The sequence below is a fragment of the Gopherus evgoodei genome, chromosome 10, assembly GCF_007399415.2.
Source record: "Gopherus evgoodei ecotype Sinaloan lineage chromosome 10, rGopEvg1_v1.p, whole genome shotgun sequence".
Taxonomy (NCBI): Eukaryota; Metazoa; Chordata; order Testudines; family Testudinidae; genus Gopherus; species Gopherus evgoodei.
In genome coordinates this window covers 49,944,093-49,957,213 of record NC_044331.1, presented here as the reverse complement: position 1 = coordinate 49,957,213, position 13,121 = coordinate 49,944,093, and positions in this window count along the sequence as shown.

The window sequence follows — 13,121 nt, the reverse complement described above, 5'->3', positions numbered from 1 at the left end:
GTAATTGAAGCAGATATTTATGAAGTCATTGGGAGGTGAACTATCTCCAGTTCAACAGGTTAATCATTAATACCTGGAGGATTTTCTTGCCATATTGTATTAGGAGGAGAACATCACCAGGCAGACATTTAAATTGTTTTATTTAACTAAAACAATGTTATATATTCTGGATTTTTTTTCTTCAATGGCAAACATATAATATTTTAACAAAACAAGCATGAATTTTTGAATTTAGTTAAACATTCAAATGTTTTAAAATCAGGTTTATTTTTGTTAAAATTGTTTTTAACTAAAATAGTTAAATGAAATATTAAAAAAAAAATTAAATTGACTATGTCAGCAAGTCAACATGAGAAACTTAAAAATATTGGTTGCTGCAGCTAAAAGTCATCTTCACCTTCATTTTCGTGTTTTTTCATAATCTGGAAAAGAAAAACAAGCTTTCCTGCTTTTTCAGGTTCCAAACGATTTCTCAGTTTGGACTGAATTAGTCCAAAGCAGGGGTAGGCAACCTATGGCATGTGTGCCGAAAGCGGCACGCGAGCTGATTTTCAGTGGCATTCACGCTGCCTGAGTCCTGGCCAACGGTCCAGAGGGCTCTGCATTTTAATTTAATTCTAAATTAAGCTTAAACATTTTAAAAACCTTATTTACTTTACATACAACAATAGTTTAGTTATATATTATAGACTTATAGAAAGAGACCTAAAAACATTAAAATGTATTACTGGCACGCGAAACCTTAAATTAGAGTGAATAAATGAAGACTCGGCACACCACTTCTGAAAGGTTGCTGACCCCTGGTCCAAAGGAAGAAAATATTCCTTCTAAACCGGCAGAAGAAGCTACTGCTGTTAAAAGTGAGATTATCACTTCAACAGTCTCTGAATCCAAGTGCTTAAGTGACTTCTCCCAGTTCACTGATGTGACTTTCTTTAAAACATCATCAGCAAACACATGTGTCTTGAATGGTTCATCCTCTGAAGTTTATTATCGTTGGCATTATGGAGGGATGATTGCTGGATGTCCATGTCATAGCCGACTCCTCTTCTTCAGCAGTTAAAGTTTGACCCTTGTACCGAGTATTGAGAATATTTGCAAGAAAACGAGCTGGAGAGAGTGCTCGTCTCATTCATTTTTTTAATGCTTGTAATTTAACTCTCTCATTGCATATTTCTCTTTTTAAGATCTCACTCAGTTCCTTCCAAATTCAACAGCCTCAGCAAAAAAACAGCTATTTCCCTGCATTTTGTTCAAGGCTACAGAAGTAGGTTTCAGGGTACTCAGCATGCGTTCAACATTTCTCTTAAACCCAATGTTGAGAACTTTGGCTGTGATGGTGGCATCTATTTGTTCACAATTTTGTTCACAAACTGTCATCAGAATAGGCCAGTTCTTGATATAGTGCTCAAAACAGTCCACTACTGAGTTCCATTACACGTCCTGTGGGAGAGTTAGCTTGGTTCCTCCCACTTTTTTTCAGAGCAGCTGCTGCAGAGTGGTTGTTACGGTAGTATTTGCAATTTCAACAACATTAGCCTTTATTTCTGGAACACTGAAGTCTTTGGCTAGGAGGTGAATCAAATGAGCACTGCAACCATATGTTATTAGCTTGGGACTCTCTTCAAAATTTCTTCTCATCTTGGTGGCTGATGTGATTAGGACCTATGGTGGTGTCCCCTGAATAGATATGTGGACAGAGTTGGCACCAGGGTTAGTAGCAGGGTTTGGTTCCTGGGTTAGTGTTTTTGTTGTATGGTATGTGGTTGCTGCTGAGTATTTGCTTCAGGTTGGGGGGCTGTCTGTAAGCGAGGACTGGCCTGTCTCCCAAGATCTGTGAGAGTGAGGGATCGTTCTTCAGAATAGGTTGTAGATCCTTGATGATGCGCTGGAGAAGTTTTAGTTGGGGGCTGAAGGTGACAGCCAGTGGCATTCTGATTCTTTCTTGGGCTGTCCTGTTGTAGGTGACTTTTGGGTACTTTTCTGGCTCCGTCAATCTGTTTCTTCACTTCAGCAGGTGGGTATTGTAGTTGTAAGAACACTTGATAAGAGATCTTGTAGGTGTTTGTCTCTGCCTAAGGGGTTGGAGCAAATGCAGTTATATCTTAGAGCTTGGCTGTAGACCAGGGGTCGGCAACCTTTCAGAAGTGGTGTGCCGAGTCTTCATTTACTCACTCTAATTTAAGGTTTCGCATGCCAGTAATACATTTTAACGTTTTTAGAAGGTCTCTTTCTATGTCTATAATATATAACTAAACTATTGTTGTATGCAAAGTAAACAAGGTTTGCAAAATGTTTAAGAAGTGTCATTTAAAATTAAATTAAAATGCTGATCTTATGCCACCAGCCCGCTTAGCCCACTGAGCCCACAGCTGGTCTGGGGTTCTGTTCACCTAGGCTAACTGCGGGCTGAGCAGGGCCTGCGGCCGGGACCCCAGACCGGGCCGGGGGCGGGGGTTCAGGGATCAAGGCAGAGGGCTGGGGGAGGGGGTTCAGGGCAGAAGGCTAGGGTGGGAGTGGTTCAGGGATCAGGACAGAGGGCTGGGGTGTGTGGGGGGTGTAGGGCAGAAGGCTGGGTGTGGGGGGTCAAGGGTCAGGGCAGAGGGCTGGGTGTGGGGGGGTTCAGGGCAGAGCGATGGGGCTGTGGGGATGCAGAGCAGAAGGCTGGTTGTGTGCTGGGGTGGGGAGGGTTCAGGGCAGAGGGCCTGGGGGTGTAGGGGGTGCAGGGCAGAACCAAGCTTCTGTCTCCTGCCCCCACAGGGAAGAGAGGTGGGCGGGGGGGCTGAGTGGGGCTAGGGGCCGAGACCATGGCAGGCAGCTGCGTGCTGCTGAAAAACCAGCTCGTATGCCATACGTTGCCGTCCCCTGCTGTAGACAATGGATTGTGTGGTGTGGTCTGGATGAAAGCTGGAGGCAAACCAGCCAGGTTTGACCAGCTGGAGAACTAAGGGCTATGGAGGAGGCCAGGGGGACAAGGTTTGCCTGGGGACAAGGACTGAGGAGAGGCCTTGGAGTGGTTACCTGTGGGCTGCTGGAAGCAAGCTCTCGACTTCTGGATTGGGACTCAAGGGGGGTCAGAGGGAGCTCTGGGCTCTGAACTGACCCAGAAGGACTTTGCTGTAACTTTTTTCTGTTCTTTGTGCTAACTTAAGGACTTTCTATACTGTGTTCCGGACATCTAATAAATTCTTCAGTTTTTATAATGCTGACTGAGAGTCGCTGCAGATTAAGTTTGGAGGTGCATTACTCCCTTTGGGGGTGTAAGACTTCCCCCCGTGTCCAAGCCAAGTGGACTTGCTGAGGAGAGTTCACAGTGTGAAGCAGGGGTGCTGAAGTCTCCGAGGGTCAGTGCCAGGAGACAGTGAAGCCAAGGGGCTTATACAGTGAGAGACTGTGACCCTATGGGGGCTGACATACTGAAGAAGTCCCCGCAGGGACTGTTCCAGAACTGTTTGAGAGCACTGGTGCAGTGGAGCCATGACAACAACATCCCGTGACAAGGAGTTCCACAGGGTGACTGTGCTTTGTGTGCTTCCTGTTTGTTTCTAAACCCACTGCCTTTTAATTTCATTGGATGACCCCTAGTTCTTGTGTTACATGAAGGAGTAAATAACACTTCCTTATATACTTTCTCCACATCAGTCATTATTTTATAGAGCTCTATCATATCCCCTCCTTAGTCATCTCTTTTCCAAGCTGAAAAATCCCACTCTTTTTAATCTCTCCTCACATAGAAGCTGTTTCATATCCTGCACCATTTTGTTGTCCTTCTCTGTACCTTTTCTAATTAATGTATCTTTTTTGAGATTGGGTGACCAGAACTGCACACAGTATTCAAGGTGTGGGCATACTATGGGTTTATATAGTGGCATTATGATATTTTCTGTCTCATTATCTTTCCCTTTCCTAATTGTTCATAACATTCTGGTCCCTTTTTTGACTGCCACTGCATATTGAGTGGATGTTTTCAGAAAACTATCCACCGTGACTCCAAGATCTTTCTTGAGTAGTAATAGCTAATTTTAACCCCATCACTTTGTATGTTGAGTTGGGATTATGTTTTCCAATGTGCATTACTTTGCATTTATCAACATTGAATTTCATCTGGCATTTTGTTGCCCAGTCACCCACTTTTGAGATTCCATTTGTAACTTTTCACAGTCTGCTTTGGACTTAACTATCTTGAGTAATTTTATACTTATCTGCAAATTTTTCCACCTCACTGTTTAATCCTTTTTCCAGATCATTATGATTGTGTTGAACAGCACAGATCCCTAGGGAATACCACTATTTACCTCTCTCCAGTCTGAAAACTGGCCATTTATTTCCTACCCTTTGTCTTTTAACTGGCTACTGATTCGTGAGAGGACTTTCCCTCTTATCCCATGACAGTTTACTTTGCTTAAGAGCCTATGGTGAGGGGTCTTGTCAAAGGCTGTCTGAATGTCCAAGTACACTATATCCACTGGATCATCCTGGTCCACATACTTGTTGACCCCCTCAAAGAATTCTAGTAAATTGCTGAGGCATGATTTCCCTTTACAAAAGCCATGTTGACTCTTCCCCCAACAAATTGTGTTAATCTCTGTCTGACAATTCTGTTCTTTACGAAGGAGTGTGACAAAGTTCCTCCTCTACCTTGATGGGTCCTGCGCTTATTGGCGGATTTGCTCACCTCAGTGATCTTTCCCTCTTGTGGAACCCACAGTCTGGGTCAGCTCCTCCTGTGTCTGATCAGGAGTTGGGAGGTTTGGGGGGGAACCCGGGCCACCCTCTACTCCAGGTTCCAGCCCAGGGCCCTGTGGATCGCAGCTGTCTATAGTGCCTCCTGTAACAGCGGCATGACAACTACAACTCCCTGGGCTACTTCCCCATGGCCTCCTCCAAACACCTTCTTTATCCTCTACACAGGACCTTCCTCCTGGTGTCTGATAATGCTTGTCCTTCTCAATCCTCCAGCAGTATACTCTCTCACTCTCAGCTCCTTGCCCTCTTGCTCCCAGCTCCTCACACATGCTCCTTCTCCTCTGGCTCCTCCCTGCCTGACTGGAGTGAGCTCCTTTTTAAACCCAGGTGCCCTGATTAGCCTGCCTTGATTGGCTGCAGGTGTTCTAATTAAAGTAGCTATCTCCACTGCCTTCTAGAAAGATCTTAATTGGCCCTAGGTGCCTTGATTAACCTGGAGCAACTGCCATTTGGTTACCAGGTACTAGGGATTTGTTTAGCCTGGGGCTAACATACCTGTTTCTCAGTACTTTGCTGTAGCCATCTGGCCTTGCCCCATCACATATCCCCCCCCTCTGCTCAACACCGTAGGGTTGGGCAACTTGGGATGCCAGGCAGTGTGCTCGTGAAAGGCCATCAGCGTTGCCGTGGTGGCATCCAGTCCTGTGCCGTATGCGGAAATGGAATGGTTGGAGGAATAAGAACCACCTGGTGACCCTTGCATTCTTTTCCTTATTTCTCTGCATCCACTGAAGGGGTGCATGGTCTGTCACAAGAGTACATCGCCAGCCTAAGAGGTAATAATGCAGTGTCTCCATGGCCCATTTGACAGCAAGGCATTCTCTCTCGCCTACTGCATACTTCTGTTCTCTTGGGAGCAGCTTTCTGCTTAGGTAGAGGATCGGATGTTCTTCTTCTCCAATCATTTACGACAGAACCGCCCCCAACCCCACCTTGGAAGCATCTGTTTGCAAAATAAATTCCTTGGTAAAGTCCAGGGCTATGAGTATGGGGTCATTACAGAGAGCTGTCCGAAGGTCTATGAATGCCCTCTCTGCTGCGTCGGTCCACATCACCATGTCTGGACCTTGGGCCTTCACCAGGTCCATTAGAGAACTTGCCCTACTGGCGAAGTGGGGAATAAAACATCGGTAGTAGCCTACCACACCTAGGAACGCACGGACCTGCTTCTTTCGAGTCGGCCGGGGCCATAGTTTTGAATCGCCTCTAGCTTATTAGTTTGGGGCTTCACTATACCCCTTCCTACAATATATCCCAGGTACTTAGCCTCTGCTAGTCCTATGGCGCATTTAGCGGGATTAGCGGTGAGGCCAGCCCGCCTTAAGGTGCATAGTACAGCCTCAGCTTTCTCCAAGTGGGTTCCCCAGTCTGGTGTATGGATGATGACATCATCTAGGTATGCAGCTGCATAACTAGTATGGGGGCACAGCAGCTTATCCATGAGGCACTGGAATGTGGCTGGGGTCCCATGTAGCCCAAAAGTGAGGACTGTGTACTGGAATAGCCCGTCTGGGGTGGAGAACGCTGTCTTTTCTTTAGCTTCTTTGGTCAGGGGAATCTGCCAATACCCTTTTATCAGATCCAGTGTAGTCAAGAATCGGGCACTACCCAGTCGGTCAACCAGTTCGTCGATGCGTGGTATGGGGTATGCATCGAATTGGGATACTTCGTTCAGTCGGTGAAAGTCATTACAGAATCTCATGGTACCGTCAGGTTTAGGCACTAGAACTATTGGACTGCACCACTGACCGTAGGATTCTTCAATAACGGCTAATTCTAACATTTTCTTTACTTCAGCCTTGATTTCCTCTCTTTTGGCTGCTGGGATTCGGTAGGGTCTCAGTGTTACCTTGGCTCCGGGGATCGTGCGGATATGGTGATAGGTCACAGTCGTCCGCCCCGGTTTTGTAGAGAACACATCTCAATTGCGATTAATCATGTCAGCTGCCTCAACCTTTTGATTTGGCGTCAAGTCAGGTGATATCCTCACTTGCTCATGTAAGTTATCCTTCTGGGGAAGGGTCTCCTGGGTGACTAAGCATGCCTCTAGATCATGTCAAGGTTTTAGAAGATTGATGTGGTAAATTTTCTCAGGTTTCCTGCGGCCTGGCTGCCGCACTTATAGTTTACCTCTCCCATGGCTTCAGTCACTTCGTAGGGTCCCTGCCACTGGGCCAACAGCTTGCTTTCTGCTATGGGCACCAGGACCATTACTCGATCCCCTGGTTGGAACCGTTGAAGCTTTGCTTGGTGGTTATAATGGGTTCGTTGGGTCTCCTGTGCTTTCCCCAAGTGTTCCCGTACAATGGGTGTAACTCGAGCTATCCGATCCCTCATCTGTAGTACATGCTCGACTACGTTCCTTCCGGGATTTGGCTCCTCTTCCCAGGCTTCTCTGGCTATATTCAATATGCCCTGGGGGTGGCGCCCATATAGTAGTTTGAATGGAGAGAAACCTGTGGAGGCTTGTGGGACTTCCTGGATGGCAAACATGAGGTAAGGCAATAGGGTATCCCAATCTTTCCCATCCTGGCTCACCACTTTCCTGATCATGGCCTTGAGGGTCCTATTGAAACTTTCCACAGGGCCATCTGTTTGTGGGTGGTTTACAGAGGTCCGTAGGGCTTGTACATGGAGCAATGAACAGAGATCTTTCATCAACTTGGACACGAGAGGTGTCCCTTGATCAGTCAGTATCACCTTGGGTAGCCCAACCTGGGAAAAGATCTGTAGTAGCTCCTTAGCTATTGTCTTGGAAGCTGTGTTGCGTAGGGGAACGGCTTCTGGGTATCGGGTTGCATAGTCTAGTACAACCAGAACATCTTGGTGGCCCCGAGCTGTCTTCTCTAGGGGCCCAATCAGATCCATGGCTATGCGTTCAAATGGTACCTTTATTATTGGAAGAGGTATCAAAGGGGCCCGCAAGTGTGGGCGAGGGCTATGTAGCTGACACTCTGGACAAGAGGTGCAGTATCGCCTGACATCTTCATGTACTCCTGGCCAGAAGAACCTCTGCAGGATCCTGGCCTGGGTTTTCTCTACCCCTAGATGTCCTCCAAACAGGTGACTGTAGGCGAGGCTCAATATGGCTTTTTGATGTTTTTGTGGCACCAGAAGTTGATCTCCTGCTCCTGCATTTGCACCACATGGTACAGGAGATCTTTCTTCACTATAAAGTAGGGTCCTGGACCCTGGACCTTCCCCTCCACTGGTGTCCCATATATCTCAGCCACCTCTTTCCTGACGTTATTATATTTAGGGTCCTCTGCCTGGTCCCTCCTGAAAGTCTCTCTCCCAGGACTAACCTGCCTGAGCTCCCAGGAGCCAGCTTCTGTTTCTTCCAACGGCTCATCACCATCATGGCTGGGGCCAGCCTCCGGCTCACCTTCCATGTTGGTAGTTTCTCTGATGGCTGCTCGTGTCCATCTGCCTACTAGCGCAGTCTTCTGGCCCTGGGTCAGGATCCGGGTTCCCAAGGCCTTTGTGGCCTTCCTTTCTTTTTTTGTCTTCCAGGCCTTTTGGGGGGCTGAGAATAGATCCTGAGAAAACTCTGAAAACATTGGGGGTTGACATTCCCCCAATGATGAGTCGCTGCCAACAGAGTCTCTGATGGGAGTAAATTATCAAACCCTGGATAGTCCCTCCCAATGACTACAGGATATGGGAGTTTAGGAACTACGCCCACTGTCACCTCAGTGGGGTTCCCCTGAACCTCTATCTCCACTGGGATGGTGGGGTAATGGCTCACAGCCCCATGCACGCATGTCACTGCAACGCGTTTGGCTTGTAGCTGGCTACTTTTTACCAGCTTACCCGATATAAGGGTGATAGCACTCCCCGAGTCCACAAGCGCTGTAGTCTCTACTCCATTTATCTTCACCGGCCTGGTGTAGTTATGCGGGGCTAATGCGACGCCCGCAAGGTGGATAAGAGAGCATGGGACTTCCCAATCCCCCAAGTTGCATTGCATAGGCTCCTCAGTGCTGGGACACTGTGCTGCTATGTGTCCCCACTCCCCACATGCATAACATCTATAATTGTTTCTAATCATTCCCCTATCATGTGGGTTAGGGGGTTTAGTCTCAGGGTTTCCCCCACTCAGGCCAATCCCTTCCTTCTGGGGTCTCTGCTGGGTTTTTGGCCCCCCTCTTCCTCCATCTAGGACTCCCCAGGGGTTTGGCTGCCCCACCTTCCAGGGTTGGGGTTGGGTGTTTGCTACGAAAGGGGCTTTTCTTGGGTAGTCAGGTCAATTCCCTGGCTGTCATGCGTCTTTCTACCAGCGTGATCATCTCATCATAGCTGGACGGATCATTCTGGCCTACCCATTTGTGGAGATCTGGTGGCAGTGCCCTCATGTATCAGTCGATGACCAGAACCTCTAGTGTCTCTTCCAGACTTCAAGACTCTGTTTGCAACCACTTTCGTGCAAGATGGATGAGGTCATACAATTGGGACTGTGGGGTTTTGTCTTCCTGGTACCTTCACTTGTGATACCGCTGGGCCCGCACTGCAGTCATTACCCCAGATCTGACCAGGATCTCTGCTTTCAGCTGGGGGTAGTCTGCTGCAGCATCTTCAGGCAGATCATGGTAGGCCTTCTGGGCCTCCCCAAGCAGGAATGGGGCAAGGATGCCAGACCACTGATCTCTAGGCCAGGCCTCCCGTAGGGCTGTCCTCTCAAAGGCCAGAACGTATGCCTCTACATCATCCTCCCGCGTCATTTTCTGCAGCCAATGGCTGGCCCGTATGAGCCGCGTCCCATCATGGCCACGGTTCAGCTCTGTAAGGGTCTTTACCTGGTTTACCAGTTCCCGCAACATAGCCCGGTCTTGAGAAGCCCGGTCCATCAGCAGGCGATTAGTTTCTTGCTGCAGCCACACTGCCTCCTGTTGGGCTGCTGCCTGGACACGGATAGCCTCCTGCTGCGCCGCTGTGGCTTGTATCAGTGCCCACAGTAGGTCACCCATTGTGGTGAAAAAAAAATAAACCCTCTCCTTTTTTTTTTCTGCCGTGCTGTGCACACCAAATATCCCACCCCTAACACATTGTGACAAAGTTCCTCCTCTACCTTGGTGGGTCCTGCACTTATTGGCAGATTTGTTCACCTCAGTGATCTTCCCCTCTTGTGGAACCCACAGTCTGGGTCAGCTCCTCCTGTGTCTGATCAGGAGTTGGGAGGTTTGGGGGGAACCCAGGCCCGCCCTCTACTCTGGGTTCCAGCCCAGGGCCCTGTGGATCGCAGCTGTCTATAGTGCCTCCTGTAACAGCTGCATGACAGCTACAACTCCCTGGGCTACTTCCTCATGGCCTCCTCCAAACACCTTCTTTATCCTCTACACAGGACCTTCCTCCTGGTGTCTGATAATGCTTGTCCTTCTCAATCCTCCAGCAGTATACTCTCTCACTCTCAGCTCCTTGCCCTCTTGCTCCCAGCTCCTCACACATACTCCTTCTCCTCTGGCTCCTCCCTGCCTGACTGGAGTGAGCTCCTTTTTAAACCCAGGTGCCCTGATTAGCCTGCCTTGATTGGCTGCAGGTGTTCTAATTAAAGTAGCTATCTCCACTGCCTTCTAGAAAGATCTTAATTGACCCTAGGTGCCTTGATTAACCTGGAGCAACTGCCATTTGGTTACCAAGATACTCAGGATTTGTTTAGCCTGGGGCTAACATCCCTGTTTCTCAGTACTTTACTGTAGCCATCTCGCCTTGCCCCATCACAGGAGGAGGAGTGGGGAAGATGATCCTGATAGGAAGTTTCGTGAGCAGAGAGCTCACTAGAGCTGAAGACTTGGGAATCAGAGCAAAGAAACTACCTGCTGTTGTCTGTTCCTACTGTGTTCAGGGAAACAGGACTTTGGGGACAGTTCCTATAAACAAGGTTACACCAAAGAATAGACCTTACTTATTTCATCCATTTCTCCTGCTAGTGGGAACAGCCCTGCAAGGCCTCAAACATTGGCTAACTGAAGGGACAACAATATTAACAAACTTAACGTGGTCTGAAGTTTTCCATTTGGAACTACAATGGGCCAGATTCTGTTCAGTTATATATTGATGTAAATCAGAGTAACTCTGTTGCTTTAGATTTACACTAGTGAAAATGAAAGCAGAGTAAGGCGCCTCCCAAAGAATGACATTGAACTCAATGGAGATACTCCCACTGACTTCAGTGGAGTTTGGATCATTTACTGTGGGGCAGGGAAAGGGATTGGAAATGATGGAGTCCCCTCTTATTGGGATCTCCTTACACTGAGATTTCATAGTAAGGTACATAACTAAGAGCTTCACTGATATAGCTATCCAATGTGGAGATCCACCCATCAAACTCCCAAGGTCCAGTCCCTGACAGCCAGCATGCACCATGTAAAACCTAGGAAGGCTTAGAAGGATGGGAGAGGGAACTTTTCTTTGCTTGTTCCAGAGTCCTGGTCAGGAATCTGGAAGAGGAATCTGGCATTAGAAGTATAACACCTGATTTCATAAGCAAAGATACTTTAAAGATTCTAGAGCATGTCAGTTAATAGGAAATAACCTTACTCATCAAAGTCAGGGAGCTCCTCCCCTCTGACTCATTTCCCTCCCTGATTAGCATCTGAAATGGAGAGAAGATCAAATGGAGAAGTTAGGTTATACTCTCATCACAGGAGATGGGGGTGGTGGGATGGGAGTATTTCTAAGTAGGTTTTATATCTGGGCTTCTCGTACTGATTTCCTGGCTTTCATACTAACACTCACCCTCCCTTCCCCCCAGTGCTGCAGTTGATCACTGGGAATTGCTTTGTTAGGGGAGGATGGTACTGTGAGGTCAGGCAGCCTCCTTTCATTATGACAATCATTTTAATAAGCTTCCATCCACTTTTTTTCTTAAGAACACAGACATGCGAACACACACACAACATACCAGCTATTCTACACTGCTCTTCCCTCCTACTAGCCTCCTGCAACACCCACTGCTGCCTCTCCTTCTGAAAGAGGAATAGAGGAAACAAGACATTACTTGGGACTGAGGGATTAGCACAAAGCCACTTATCTGTGTCACTTCCCAGGGAACAAGGGATTCAGAGATACACAAACCCAGTGAGGATCAGCACAGGGCATTGCTCTTTGAGTTTCACCACCCAGGAACTAGATAATCAGAGATATACAGACCCAGCTGGGGATTTGCAAGGGACAGCCCCATTCCCCTTGGAGTGTTACCACGCAAGAACAAAGTGATCAGATTGAACAAAGCCAGCAAGGAATCTGCAGGGCACATTCTAAGTTTTGTACTATCTTCTATCAACTGGTGCTGGTGTACTGCTGTAGCACTTATAATAACTGGAGATATACCTATCTCCTAGAACTGGAAGGGACCTTGAAAGGTCATTGAGTCCAGTCCCCTGCCTTCACTAGCAGGACCAAGTACTGATTTTTGTCCCAGATCCCTGGGTGGCCCCTCAAGGATTGAGCTCACAACTCTGGGTTTAGCAGGCCAATGCTCAAACCACTGAGCTATTCCTCCCCCTATCTTGGTGAAGATGCTCCTGTCACATAGGTACTCCACTTCCCTGAGAGGCGGCAGCTATATCAATGGGAGAAGCCCCAGGGGTTGGGTCAGTATAACTACGTTGCACAGAGGTGTGGTTTTATGTAGTTATACTGACATAAGTTGGTAGTTCCACCCAAGCCTTGGGCCTGCTCTATACTACAGAGTTGGGTCAATGCAAGGCAGCGCACATCGGCCTTTGTAAGAGTCTAAACAAAAATTTCACTTCTGCTGCTGTAACTGCCTTGCTACACCAACTTAATAATTCCACCTCCATGAGAGTCAATGTTGATGTAGTTAGGTTGATGCAGTGTCAGTGTAGACACTGCTTTGTTTACGTCGACTGTTACTGGCTTTCAGAAGATGTCCCACAATACCACACACTGACAGTACAATCTGTACAAGTGTTCCTGGCAAGGATGTGCACTGCTGACACAAGGAGCAAAGTGTAGACACGCACAAGCTATATAATTACTGCAGCGGCTGTATGCTAACATAAGTTAGGTCGACTTAATTTTGTAGTGTAGATATGCCCTTAGTTAGATAGGAGCATTATCTCCCAGGACACAAGATCCAGAGACACACAGAGTCAGCAGAGATCTGCAAAGGACATTTCTGTTTCCTTAGAACATGGGCGCAAGCAAAAAGTGGTAGGGAGTAACTATCTCTTTGGATTCACCTTAAGGAGGATGGGTCTCCAATTTCCATCTCTGCTCTGGAACCACTTCTGGAAACTATTATAAAGTCAGGGCTTCTATCTCAGAACAACCTCTCTACTAATTACTAGACGAATGCTGGTATTACTTGCTTCTAGTTTAAAAGAGGGAAAATGGCATCTGTGTGTGCCTTA